The 12,188-nt window shown below is 43.7% G+C and overlaps 1 protein-coding gene across 1 annotated transcript in view; it reads right to left on the reverse strand.

Annotated features, from left to right (window-relative positions):
* The window catches only part of LOC121662907 (high density lipoprotein binding protein), a 39,680-nt gene that overhangs the window by 25,759 nt on the left and 1,733 nt on the right, over positions 1-12,188 (reverse strand). The gene's annotated exons all lie outside the window — the stretch shown is intronic.

The following is a 12,188-nucleotide window of genomic DNA, read 5'->3' on the forward strand; positions in this document are numbered from 1 at the left end:
GGCTCTGCTGGTGGCCTCGCTCCCGCCGGCCGGCCCGGCCCGCGGGGCGCACGGCGAGGCAAGCGAGTCGCGGGTGGCTACCGCCCGCTCTGCGCGCCTCGGGACCGCGCCGCCTCCTGCTCCCCGGCTGATACCCGCGGTACAGGCCCTTTCCACCTTCCCTGCGTATCCCCCCCAGCGGCAGAGGGGGCTGGGGCTGCTGTAGCCGAACAGCCCGCGGGTCCTTACCCAGCCCCGCGACGGCCCCAGAGCTCAGGATTACCCACTTTGGTCAAGCCCGGTTTCACGCAGGGTTAGCGAGCAGTGGCTCATGAAGGCTCTGATCAGCCTGAAAACCACAGCTGGCACCGCAGAGAGCAAACACCTGGGGCTCCTGCCCGGTGCCGCGAGTGGAGAGGGACAGCGAGGCCCCAGCCCCAGGTGGCCCCTTGATCCGCCTCCTCCTGCACAGACTCTGACAGAGCAGCAGCTACCTGAAGTGAGGCTGCAGGCAGGCAGAAGGGGCAAGGTTAGAGTAAAAGTAGGAAAGAAAAAGAAAAACGAACAAAATAACATAAAATCCCCAAAACCACAACACACCCCCTCTCTCCCAGAAAAGTAAAAAAAGAGAAAAGCCCCTCTTCTTATTCCAGTCTCTAATTTGAAAATGGGGAAGAGTGAAGGGGGGGAAAAGGCAAGCCAGCAAGCACAATACCCTCCTTTCCTGCATAGAGGATGTTTATTAGTTTGTGCAATATAGATGTTTTTAATTATTAGCTCTGCGCTCTCAGGGAACCAAGGAAAAAACCCTGTCTCATCACTGTAAAAATACATCAGATTTGAACTGATTTTTGTGTTAGCTCATTTTCCTACACAGCATTAATCTTCCTCATAATTCCTAACACACTTAGTGACTGGTTTTCTCATTCCCACCTTGAGAGAGAGCACTTCCAGGCCCTAGCAAACAAAACAAAAGACGCTGCTCTGTGGAGCTCTGACCACAAAAATTTGAGGTCTTTGGGATAACTGCTTTTGATTACATGCAGTAGATTTTAGAGATTTTGTGCACTGTATTTATAGAAACATGGATGCTATTTAGCCTTTAGTAAAATTATTACTTATTATTAAACAAGAGTATATTTCTCCATTTCTCCTCTTTTTATCTTATAGCTGGGAAGACATCATCAAAACACTTGAATTTTTTGACACAAACAATTTAGAACTATAAATAAAGATACACTTGTGGGTGAAATCAGGAAGTCTCCTGAACAGAGGAGAACAATCATCAAGAACTGACACCATGCCCAGGCACCTCCGTGATCTATCTCCCCCACCCCAGCCTCTCCTCAGAAAGTCTGGGGATGCAGGAATCCCGCTCCAAGCATGGGGCTCTCCACAGAAAGGCACTGACCGACTGCTGCCACGTCATATATGCTCCAGGAGCTGGCTCTAGCTGCTCTGCCACAAACTGCCTGGGCTGTGGGTGCCACAAGCATCCGTAAGGCACACAAGCAGGCTGGTGCCTACCAAGGCATTGATGTGCAAGAGCAGAGCTCCAGGGACCTGGGCAAACCTCAGCACCTCCAGACTTTGGGCAGCAGCTGCAGTGCAGGGTGCTGTAATTTGGGACTCAGAACCTTGCTTAAGGTGCAGGATGCTTTTCTGGTGCTTTTGCTCCCTGGTGTTTATCTCCCCAGCGCAAAGCAGGCAGGCTCCTTCCAACACCCTAACTTCCAATTAACTCTAACTTGAGTAAGTACCACGATCCCTTGTGCCAGGGAACCACAGAAGCATCGCAACCTCCAGCCTACAGCATCCTACCAAGGCACCAACATCGTGCTCCCTCAACTCCACCTCATTATCTGGTTCAGCAGGGGCCCTCTGTGGGGACATGCCACCTTGTGCCTCTGGGATAACCACATGGCCCTCTCCTGCTCTCTCTATGTAGTGCTGCTGCAGCCACGGGTTGCCAGGTCATTATGGATTTCTGGCTTCTATCACAGCTTCCTCTCCAGGTCTGCTTAAGAGGCAATCTTCCTCTGCCTGTTGCTCTTCCTTTATTTCCAGCTGCAAGTGGTGGGAGGGAAGCCTGGCAGTCCCAGAAACTACTGGAAGGCCTCGAGCACCTCACTGTGTGCCACCCTCAAAAAATGATTTCTGCTGAAGGAAACCTGTCACAGGCTGTTCTCCTTAGAGGAAGATCATCCACAGGGAAAGAGGTGTGTGTATGGGGAGAAGAGCTCACCTTTCCTCCCACATTCAGTAAGTGCAGAAGCGTCCTGTGCATGGACAAAAGCACATTTAGAGAGTGCCAGGAGGCTTATTTCCACATCCTGCTCCCACCAGCACCAGACCATCCGTGTCCCATCCCATACCTTTTCTTCAATGAGGCTATGGAGTATGGGCAGAGAGGGGTCTGCATGGATTGCTTCAGGCCTGCTCTGTCTACTTACTTGCCCACAAAGACAACCTCTCACTAAAAATTAAATTAAAAATACACGTGTCATGGAGATGTGTTGTAAAATGGCTCTGCTATAAGCCAGGTGTAGAAATTGGTAGCTGAGGGGAATGGAGACAGAAGAAGGTACCCAACCCCTTGACAAACACTAACCTACCACTCTCCCTCCAGCAACCCATATTTTGGCAGCATTACAGCAGACCCCAATTTCATGACTTGTTAGAACAACTGATTAAGAAGTCTCCCAAAGAGAACACCAAAGGGTGGCAGAAAGGGTAAAGGATTGGGCAGTGCATAGTTTCCATGGCTTATCGGACTGGCAGCTCATATCACCAGTCTGAGGGAGGACACAGAAATGGGACCAGCAAAAACATCAAACACGCACAGAGATAAAACTAACACTGAACCGGTTTGGGGCTTGTTTTTTTGGAACATGTGTTCACCCATGTGAAGGCAAGGTTGAGGAGTTAAGAAGCTTTCCATAATCGCTTCACCCCAGGACTCTTGGGGAAGGGAGAGGAAACTGCACCTTAAATGACTGGAGCAAAAAGGTTGGTCTTTCCTGGCACATCTACCCTCGGCTGAGCTGGGATTTTGCAAAGCATTTCTTCTAGCCTATTTGTATTTTTTGTTGTTATAAGAGAGTCCTATTTTTCCTGCCAGAAACCGAAAGCCTTATTTGGAAAGCAACCCAAGTATGTTCCAAAGAGTGTGTGCTGTGATTTTATTTCCTGTTAAATATAACCCCAGATTTCTAAAACTGTACAAATAAGCACCTTTTTGTACTCTGGGTGCTTATCCCACACACTCAACTCAGAGAACACCACAAAAGAGCTACCCCTGAAAGCATCCATTTCAGCACATCCCTTGCCAGTGGCATTAAGAAAAAAGGGCTGGGGGTATACTTTGCATCACACTAGAAAAAGGAAGCAAAAGAGGATTCAGGATGCAGGGCACTTGTATGCCAGAGAGTACTGAGGTTCTCAGCCAAAGCAGGATATGTGTCTCAGCTCTACAGCTATCACTGTGGCTCGCCAGGGGATCTTCCAACAGAACATTTGCATTTCTACAGAAAATCTCTATTAAATTGAAGCTGAGTCAAATTACATAGATCATTCTGCTAAGACAATAAAAAAAGTTTAATCATTAAAAAACGACTGAATGTGAGTCCACATTGCTTATGTCTCTGTGACTTTGAGACCAGTTTTTACTTATTTGCCATGAGGAACAAAACTTCCAGGGATGTGCAAATCAGACACCTATCTTCTGCATTCACACACCAGGGCTAGGAAGAAATTATTCCATAGGCTAAATTCTGCCCCTTGGCTGTACTTAATGCAGCCCCTCCATCTTCAGAGGCCCACTGCAAATACCTAATTAGAGAACTGAAGGCAGAAAGAGAAAAGTCTACCCAAGCCTAGACACTAATCCCAGCTCCAACCACTTAGTGATATTGAAGTGATAGTGAAGAAGGGAGGGTGGTGGAAGGAAGATGAGCGACTATGTATGTTTGTCTCACACAGGATCTGGGTGGTATAAAATACAGGGTCCCAGGTGGGTGCAACACCACCTGCCTTTCTCCTGGTAACCTACATTGTTTATTGAGGGCAATTTTCTTGCAGGAACAGAAGAGCTGACTAGATATTGAAGGAAAATGACAAACCTCAGCAGGGCTCTCAGGCCAATATGGGTCTTTAAAAGACTTATTTCCTGGGCACTCTGACAATAAAATTATGCAACCATCAGCTAGCAAAGAATATGTACACTGCCCTTCCTAGCCTGTCACAGGGGATCTATAACAAGGGGCATGCAGAATGGTAGGAAGAACAGGAGCAGCTTCCTGGTGTGGACAGAGTTCTAGTGTGAACAAGGAGCATCAGGCCTTCTGACTGCAGAGGGAGGAAAAGCTGCTGGTTTTATATAGGGACACTGTGAGAAAATGAGATTTAATGAAAAAAAAAAAAATAAAGAGACTCAAGCTCTGCTCTTAGATTTGCTGCAGATTTGGTGAACTGGCCAGCAAAATTCTCTTGGTTGCCCTGGCTGGGCACACACAGCATCTTGATTTTCTCTGTGGACTTGTTATTTCATTTCAGGTTGTTCAGAATGCTGTGATACTTGGATGTCAGGTGCTATGACAAAACAAATGCCTTTTCAGAGATGAGGAAGAAAAAAAATCAATGGACAGTTTAATAAAATCAATTCAAAAGCAAAGGAAAAGGAAGCCACAGAAGACCAGTTTGCATCTGCCCTTCTGCTTACACCGTGAGAAAAACCTGATTTAACATAAACTTGGCTTTCAAGAAGTTGCAAAGGAGTAGAATTTTTAAGGAGTAGAAGCAAATTTCAGGTTCCTGGCCTTGGGGACCCAATAAACATTTTCATGAGGAATAAATATGAGGGATAAAGTAAAATACAGTATCTTTCAGTTTCACAGTAAAGCAAAACACTGTTTTGACTCAAGAATGAAAAAAATGGTTCAGAAAAAACAGATTCCAAATATATTGCACAGAAATAACAGAAATTCAGAATATCTGGCAACACATGGAGGTCTGAGTCTCTGGGGCCTGCTCAAAGCAGGGTCAGACCAGGGCATTCAGGGCTTTCCTCGCTCAGCTCTTGAAAACCTTCAGCTGCACAAACTTTCTGGGCAACCTATTCCAATACCTGACTATCCTTACAGTGAAAAAAGGTTTTTAACTTGCAGTTAGAACCTCTAATTTCAATGTTGGCTCTTTATGCTGATCTGAACTTGCTTTTTAGTTTAAATTACCACCACACTGTGTGCTTATCACTCCCAGGTGCTTTCAGAGCGGTGCTGCAGCACTGCTTGCCATTCTACACTGCAGAAGAACAAAACTCTTTCACAATTAGTGAATGGAGAGGCACTTCCCAAAGCCTGCTAATATCCCAGTTACCCAAGAAATTAGGATTTTGGAGATACTGCAGAAGAAAGCACGCACTATTTTCTTTCTGTTCTTCAAATGGAAACTTTCACTTCTCTCTCCTTTGGCTACTGCGTTGAAGTTCTTTTGTTTACCTTTCAGTGTCTCCTGTTCTCTCTCCACTGGCCACTGCAATATAAAATGAACACGTGGCAATTTTTTTAAAGAAATGCTGCCAGCAGCTCTCATGCACTATACATCACTTAGCTTAAAAAAGCAGGGGATTCGCAAGCCCTAAATTTACCTTTTTCCACATTAACTGTCACATACTTAGAAAATGTAGTCAGCTGTGTCCCTTAGCTCAAACCTGTCACCAAACTCACCAAGACCCTCCTCCAGGTACTCTTAGGCTGATGTTTTGCAGGACAGAATTTAAGTACTTGCTTACAGCAGTTTATAAAGATGACAACAACAACTTCTTTTCACGCTGATTAGATAAATATATACAGAAAATGAAAAAAAAAAAAAAAAAAGAACAGTGGCAAACTGAGACCTCCCCAATGCCACTTTTCAGGGGAGGAGCGGAAAAATTGCAACTGAAGCAAAAATGTAAACAGACATTTGGTTTTGTCCATTTTTTTTAGGTTACAGTTCTTTTTAATCTTGCTTAGCTACTTTGATTTGATGTATTATATAAAAAAACCTCAGCAAACTTGTACAAGGCTTCTTGAAAGATTTTAAGGATTCCTGAGTTTCTAATGTTTATTGGATAGCGAAGACTCAAGAGAATGCCAGAGCTCCATTTTTATAAACTTCCTATGCGCTCTGGTATGTTTTGCTCCGAATTCCAGTTTCCCAAGTCACATGGCTTCACAAGACTCTCTTATTCTGTAAATTTTATTTTTCTTTATTTCTGTCTTTCATTTGCAATAAGCAGCTTGAAATTACAAACCAGTAAAGTCAGAGTTATTGTGACAAACAAAACACTTGAAAGAATAAAAGCCTGAAACTTGCAGAGAAGCTAGTGCTTTGTTTGGAGCAGGACAGAACTATTTAATATTGAAAAAACCCACCTTCAGTTTGGCAACAATTCCTCTGAAAAAGCATTAAAGTAAATATCTGATTCCAACTGCTACTTTGGAAAAGCAATGCTCGGACTCTCACTATTTAAGCACTGCCTTTCCTTTGTCCTATTCATAGCACATGCAACAGGGGCTCAGCATATCCACAGACAAGCACTAATTCCTAATCTCTACTAGGCCAAGCAAAAGGCTCTTCATGTGTTAGACAGAATTACATCACAGTGATCTAAACTGACAGTGAAAAACCCAGACAGTCTTCCCTTCCAAATTTGCAAGGCCACTCTAAGCCTGCTATGAAAGAAGAGAAAGAGAGATAGTGAGAACTCAGAGTAAAACTATTCCCCATAATTGTTACAAATAATATTATTTTACGCTTAAAACCCCTTTTCATAACTGAATCATTCCCAGTTCTACTCTGCTCATCTTTAGGCTGAACTGGAACAGGACATGAACCATTTCGGGTACAATTTTTTTGTTTTGATACCTCATGCTGCTCAGTCCTCCACCCACTTAGTTATTGTCTTTTGGATTAATAGAACGGTGTCCTGAGCAAGATGAGTTTTCAAATAAAATAGAGGGGTTAACATCACCTAAATTTGCAAGAACTTCTTCTGTAAATACTCACTGCTTGCTCTCATTTTACCCATAACCATGCTGCAAGCAACAGAGCCATCAACTCAGTATTTTAATTTCATGAAACTGCTTATAAGAGCAGGTGTAAAACTTGACTTTTAAGCTTCCTCAATGCTTAACCAGCTCTACTTTTAAGCAATAGTCATACCCACAACTTGCTATTCTCCAGACATTCCAAGGGTCCTTGTAAGACCAAACACCTAAATCCCAGCAGGCTGCACCAACTGCTGAAGCATTCACTTTGAAAACAAAGGCATATGCACCAACAGGTCAACCATAATATATTCCCATTCCCACTCTCACCCTGCCTGCTCTGAGAATTGTTCTTTTCAGCTTTCCTTTCAATTGCTCCAGCACAGGTTTACATTCAACTTTATCACTGGCACAGAGATAACAGCAAACTTACTTTCTCCTGAGCAATGGAAACAGCTGGGGCCTGGTGTACAAACAGCAGAACCGTGCTCTCCTCTTTCAGAAAGGCAGGAGAAGTCAGGCAGTCCACACCATCTCCAGTGCCCACTGGAGACATAAAAATGACCCCCAACTTCTGGGGCGAGCAGTAATAAGTCCATTTCAATCACTCCTGGCCTCCTGGTCCACTGTGGCTTTCTCTGGCTTTGCCTTTGTCCCTGCCAGTGGGGAAATCTTAACCCTGTCCCTTAGTCTCTTCCTTTTTCCTAACTCAACCCATGTACCCACCCCTTGCCCGAGGTCCCTGTTCCAGCCACACAGCCTGTCATAGGCTTTGTTTGTCACTCATCTTTGGCAACTATCCAGTTTATTTTGTGAAATATCCAGTTTAATTCCCAGTGCCAGAAGTGCAGGGATAGACAAAACCACAACACTACAAAAAAGCAGAAGAGAACCAGCAAGTGATGCTAAAGCAGGTGGTACCACCTGAATCAAGCACTGGCCATCAAAGCAGTCAGTGTTCCTCTGAAAGAAAGCCTTTGCAGATTTTTCAGCAGCTCGCTGTAAAACCTGTGAAATACCAGTCAACCAAAACTAACAGGGGTGGGGAAAAGGGACAGGGGAGTGATGCCCATGCTATGTGCCAATACCCTGAACCAAGCCTGACATTTGAATGATGGATGTAAGAAGATTATTCCAGCTATCCAATCCCTGATGAAAAATATGCCAGAGGTTACCTTTGTGACAGTCAGCTATACTGCCTCATGGTATTTACTGTGAGATATGATACCAGTAACCTTCCTTTAAAACCAGAGTCCTGACATGTACCTGGCCTGTGACCTGGGGTCAGACAGCACTTCATGGGCTTTGACAGAGATCTCAACAAGCAACTATCAATTCAATAACACAGAGAGAAGGCTGGGTCCTGCCTCCTCCAAACAGGATTGTAACAGTCAAAACACAACACGGTTCCGAGTCTTTCCTCCTTAAAATCCAGTTGTTTGCTGGGATGTTGCTGAATTCATAGCTACAGCACACAAGTATCAATTGTCATGATATGAGCACTCCCAGAAATTCTCCTTCACAGGTATTTCTCATGCAGGTAAAAGACGGGGCATGCACACAAGTTATATGTGCGGATACTTTTACCAGAATCACACTGACATACGTTTATAAACAAGTTCCTTATAGAATTCTTTTTCTTGGTTTTGCTTTGTTTCCTTGTTTTCATGTTTGAGTTTGTTTTGTTGTTGTTGTTTTCTTCCAGGCGGGAGGGATGGGTGTGTCTCTTTTCTTCCAATAATGCTAAATAAATTTATCTGTTCCATCCTCAAATTTCTCCCAAGTGGTTCTTTCTCATCATTGAAAAATATTCAGTAAAGACAGAAAAACTGTTGCTGGAAAACAGTTCCAGACACTGTGCTGTGGAGTGTAAGAGAATCTGGTACTACTTCCATTTTGCGTCAACAAGTAAACTCATTTTATTTTGCAATTAAATTAAATAACATCATTTAAGGGAGGTCGCATAAATATGACTGTGCTATTCAATCCTCTCAAAGGCAAAACTTTTCCTGTGAGTCACCATTTCTTTGTGCCATGCAGCTACTGAACCAATCCCTTCCCTTCTTCTAGTGCTGTTTTTCCACTGAAGTTAAACTCATTATGACTTCCTCTAGATGAACCTTTTGTGGTCCATCTTTTCTCTCAGGTTTCTCCCTGTTTTTTTCTGCCCACTGCTATGCAAGTGCCTCTTTTGTGCCTCTAGCTGGACATAACTCCTTGCTCCAACCCCTGCTCCTCACAAAAGAGTGACATGCTTCCCTTGCTGCCTCAGCAACACAGCCAGCTCCCACAGGCCAGGCAGCTGTGGCCAAGGTCAGCCCTCTGCATCCACAAGAGTACTTAAATGTACTTAAGTTACTTACATGCTAATATATCTAGCAATAATTTGCAAAATATTAGTAGGTATCTTTGAGGCTTGAACGATCTACCAAATGCAAGATTCAACAACACAGAACCAGTTGTGAGAGACAAGTGAAGTCTACCAGCAGGATCAAAGAAAAGTATCTGTATTATATAGTCGCTGCCAGAAATGATTCCCGGACTTCTGCAAGACTGCTGGGAAAATATCAGAGCTTGTGTAGGTAGAAACACCAAAGATCATCTAAATGAAGGAAAAATTAAGTATTTCAGCTTTAACATACCTTTTTTATCAAACTCAGAACACTAATTACAGCCTGACTACTTCTCCTTGATGCAATTAAAACCTTAAACAGATAAATCCTCTAGTAACTCAGTTTTTCCCCTTGTTTTGGATGGAACTTTTCCTTCTCATTTATTGATACATCTTTTTCCAACCTGACTTTCTGATTTCCTTCCACTGAAGTCATATCATGAGACCTAAGGGGCAACATGAGTTCACAGAAGGAAGATGTGAAAAAGATTACTAGAGTTATTAGGCGTTCAGGACTTGCTCTTTAAGATGGGAATGCAAATCACAAGATTTTAATGAGACTGCTTAGGTCCTAAAAATCTGCTTTCTTTTAAAGCTAAAGGACAAATAAATACAAATATAAATACAAATCTCTCAGGTGTAATTCCACATCCAGGATAAGCTAGTAACCCAAAACTGTTCTTCTAAACCCCGGATTTTCTAAAATGGAAAGAGCTCTTGAAACAAATCCTAGATTCTTGAAACAATACTAGATTCTTGACTTAGTGACCAGTCTAGCATAAACACCTGGAGGCCGGAGACCAGCTCCAGGTGTACTGAGTCCTCTGCAATCCCTTCCCCAAGAGGCCCTACTGAGCAAGGCCCTCCCTTCCACTCCAGATGCAGTCTCACAGGCCACAATCAACACCACAGCCTCCTGGAAGCACAGACTCTGCAGGAACAGCTTCTAGACCAAAGGCCTAGAAAAAACAATAAGTAAAATAAAAAAACATGAGCAAAGCCCAACAAGCTACACAACAGCATTCTGCTTTCAAAGGCAGGGTAATCAGGAAGAGGAACAGAGGCCTAATCCTGCAGCTGGGTTTTATTTTCCTATCTCTTCTTTATCTGTTTTCATATTTTAATACAGTAACACCTACTTAATTCTTGCGCAGACACATGTTGCAGAAATTCTACAGGCTCTGGGCCTCTCAGTAACGTGCTCCTGGACAAGTTAGACTTGTTACCTCTTGGATGAACATGCCTTTCTCAGTCTGCTTTAAAAACCCTGTTGCAACTTCTTCAACGATGCACAGAATCCCAGACTGGTTTGGGTTGGAAGGCACCTTAACCATCATCCAATTCCACCCCCAGCCACGGGCAGGGAAACCTTCCACTAGACCATGTTGCCCCAAGTCCCATCCAACCTGGCCTTAAATATTGCCAGGAATGGGGAAGCCACCGCTACTCTGTGTATCTTTGTCAAGACTGTAACAACATTCCCATAAGGGTTCAAAACACCCATGGGAACACTTGCCAGTCTTGCTGTTTCACTCTAAGGTTTATTTTATAAGCTCTGCACAGCACAGGTCTGAGCACTTCCTTCTGCAGAATTCTTAAATACAAAACAAAGTTGAACCATTGCTGAGCGACTTTTTTTTCAAAAAGAAACATTTTCACATAAATCTGATACTCTACAGAAATCCACCAATCAAATTGTCAAAACGCTGCGAGTTACAGTAAGTGAACCATTCATTCATAGGGGAAGTTTAGATTGGATATTGGGAAGCAGCACAGGCTACCCATGAGTCACCATCCCTGGAAGCATTCAAGTTGTATGGACACGGCACCTGGGGAATGGGTCAGTGGTGAACACAGCGGTGCTGGGTGAGTGGTTGGACTTGATGATGTTGGAGGTCTTTTCCATCCTAAATGATCCTATGATTCTAACCACACATCTGCATTCAGTTTGAACATTCTGGACTGGTCCCAGGGCCACTGCTGACTACTCTGACCCTCCAACCAGTAGTGACTGGATGAATTACCCAAATTTTCACAGCAGCACCATCCTAAGTGCATTTGTACCAGTTTAACAAGCTTCTATATACAACAAGAATACTATGCTTTGGAAAAGGCAGTATCACCCAAAATACTGTAACCAGTAAAACATGGCAATTTTCTTCAAAAAGGTGAAAACTGCACAGTTTGCCTTGTGTGGGATGGCTCCCACTCAGATAACAGCTATGGAAAGCCCAAGGTTACTTGGGCTTTCTAACAGACCATACTATCTTCAGAGGCAGCTTAATGTCAGATGGAAAAAGACCAGCTAGGACTAAGAACAACTGCCCTTAATCTACCAAAACCAAGTTACTATTGTTACCACTATGCTGTGCAACAAACAGCAACATTATGATCCAATTCCAGTTCAAGGGGAAACCTCCTCCCTCATCATCCCAGTCTAGGTAAGTGAGGCCAATGAAAAAGTAGGGACCATAACAACCTTCAAAATCATAAGAAGATATATCAATTTTTTCACCCTGTCAAGCAGAAGTGCGGGAGAGGCAAAAAAGAAGCCAACAAAAAAAAAATCAGCTTAACTTGCAACAAAGGAGGATACAGAAGTGTGTATCAAACTACCAGCTGTGGACACACCAGAATGATCTACATAGAACAAACATGGAGCAGTCTTTAACTGTTTCTTAGGAGCTACTTGGAAAACTGTCCTTTGAGAATGATCTGGACTTACTGTACCTTGCAGCAGTGGCAAAGCTCAGGCCGGCTGGTTACACTGCCTCTGCCACCCCGCA

The sequence above is a fragment of the Corvus kubaryi genome, unplaced genomic scaffold (assembly GCF_017639235.1).
Source record: "Corvus kubaryi isolate FWS band 111438036 unplaced genomic scaffold, C.kubaryi_AGA036_p1.0 37264, whole genome shotgun sequence".
Taxonomy (NCBI): Eukaryota; Metazoa; Chordata; class Aves; order Passeriformes; family Corvidae; genus Corvus; species Corvus kubaryi.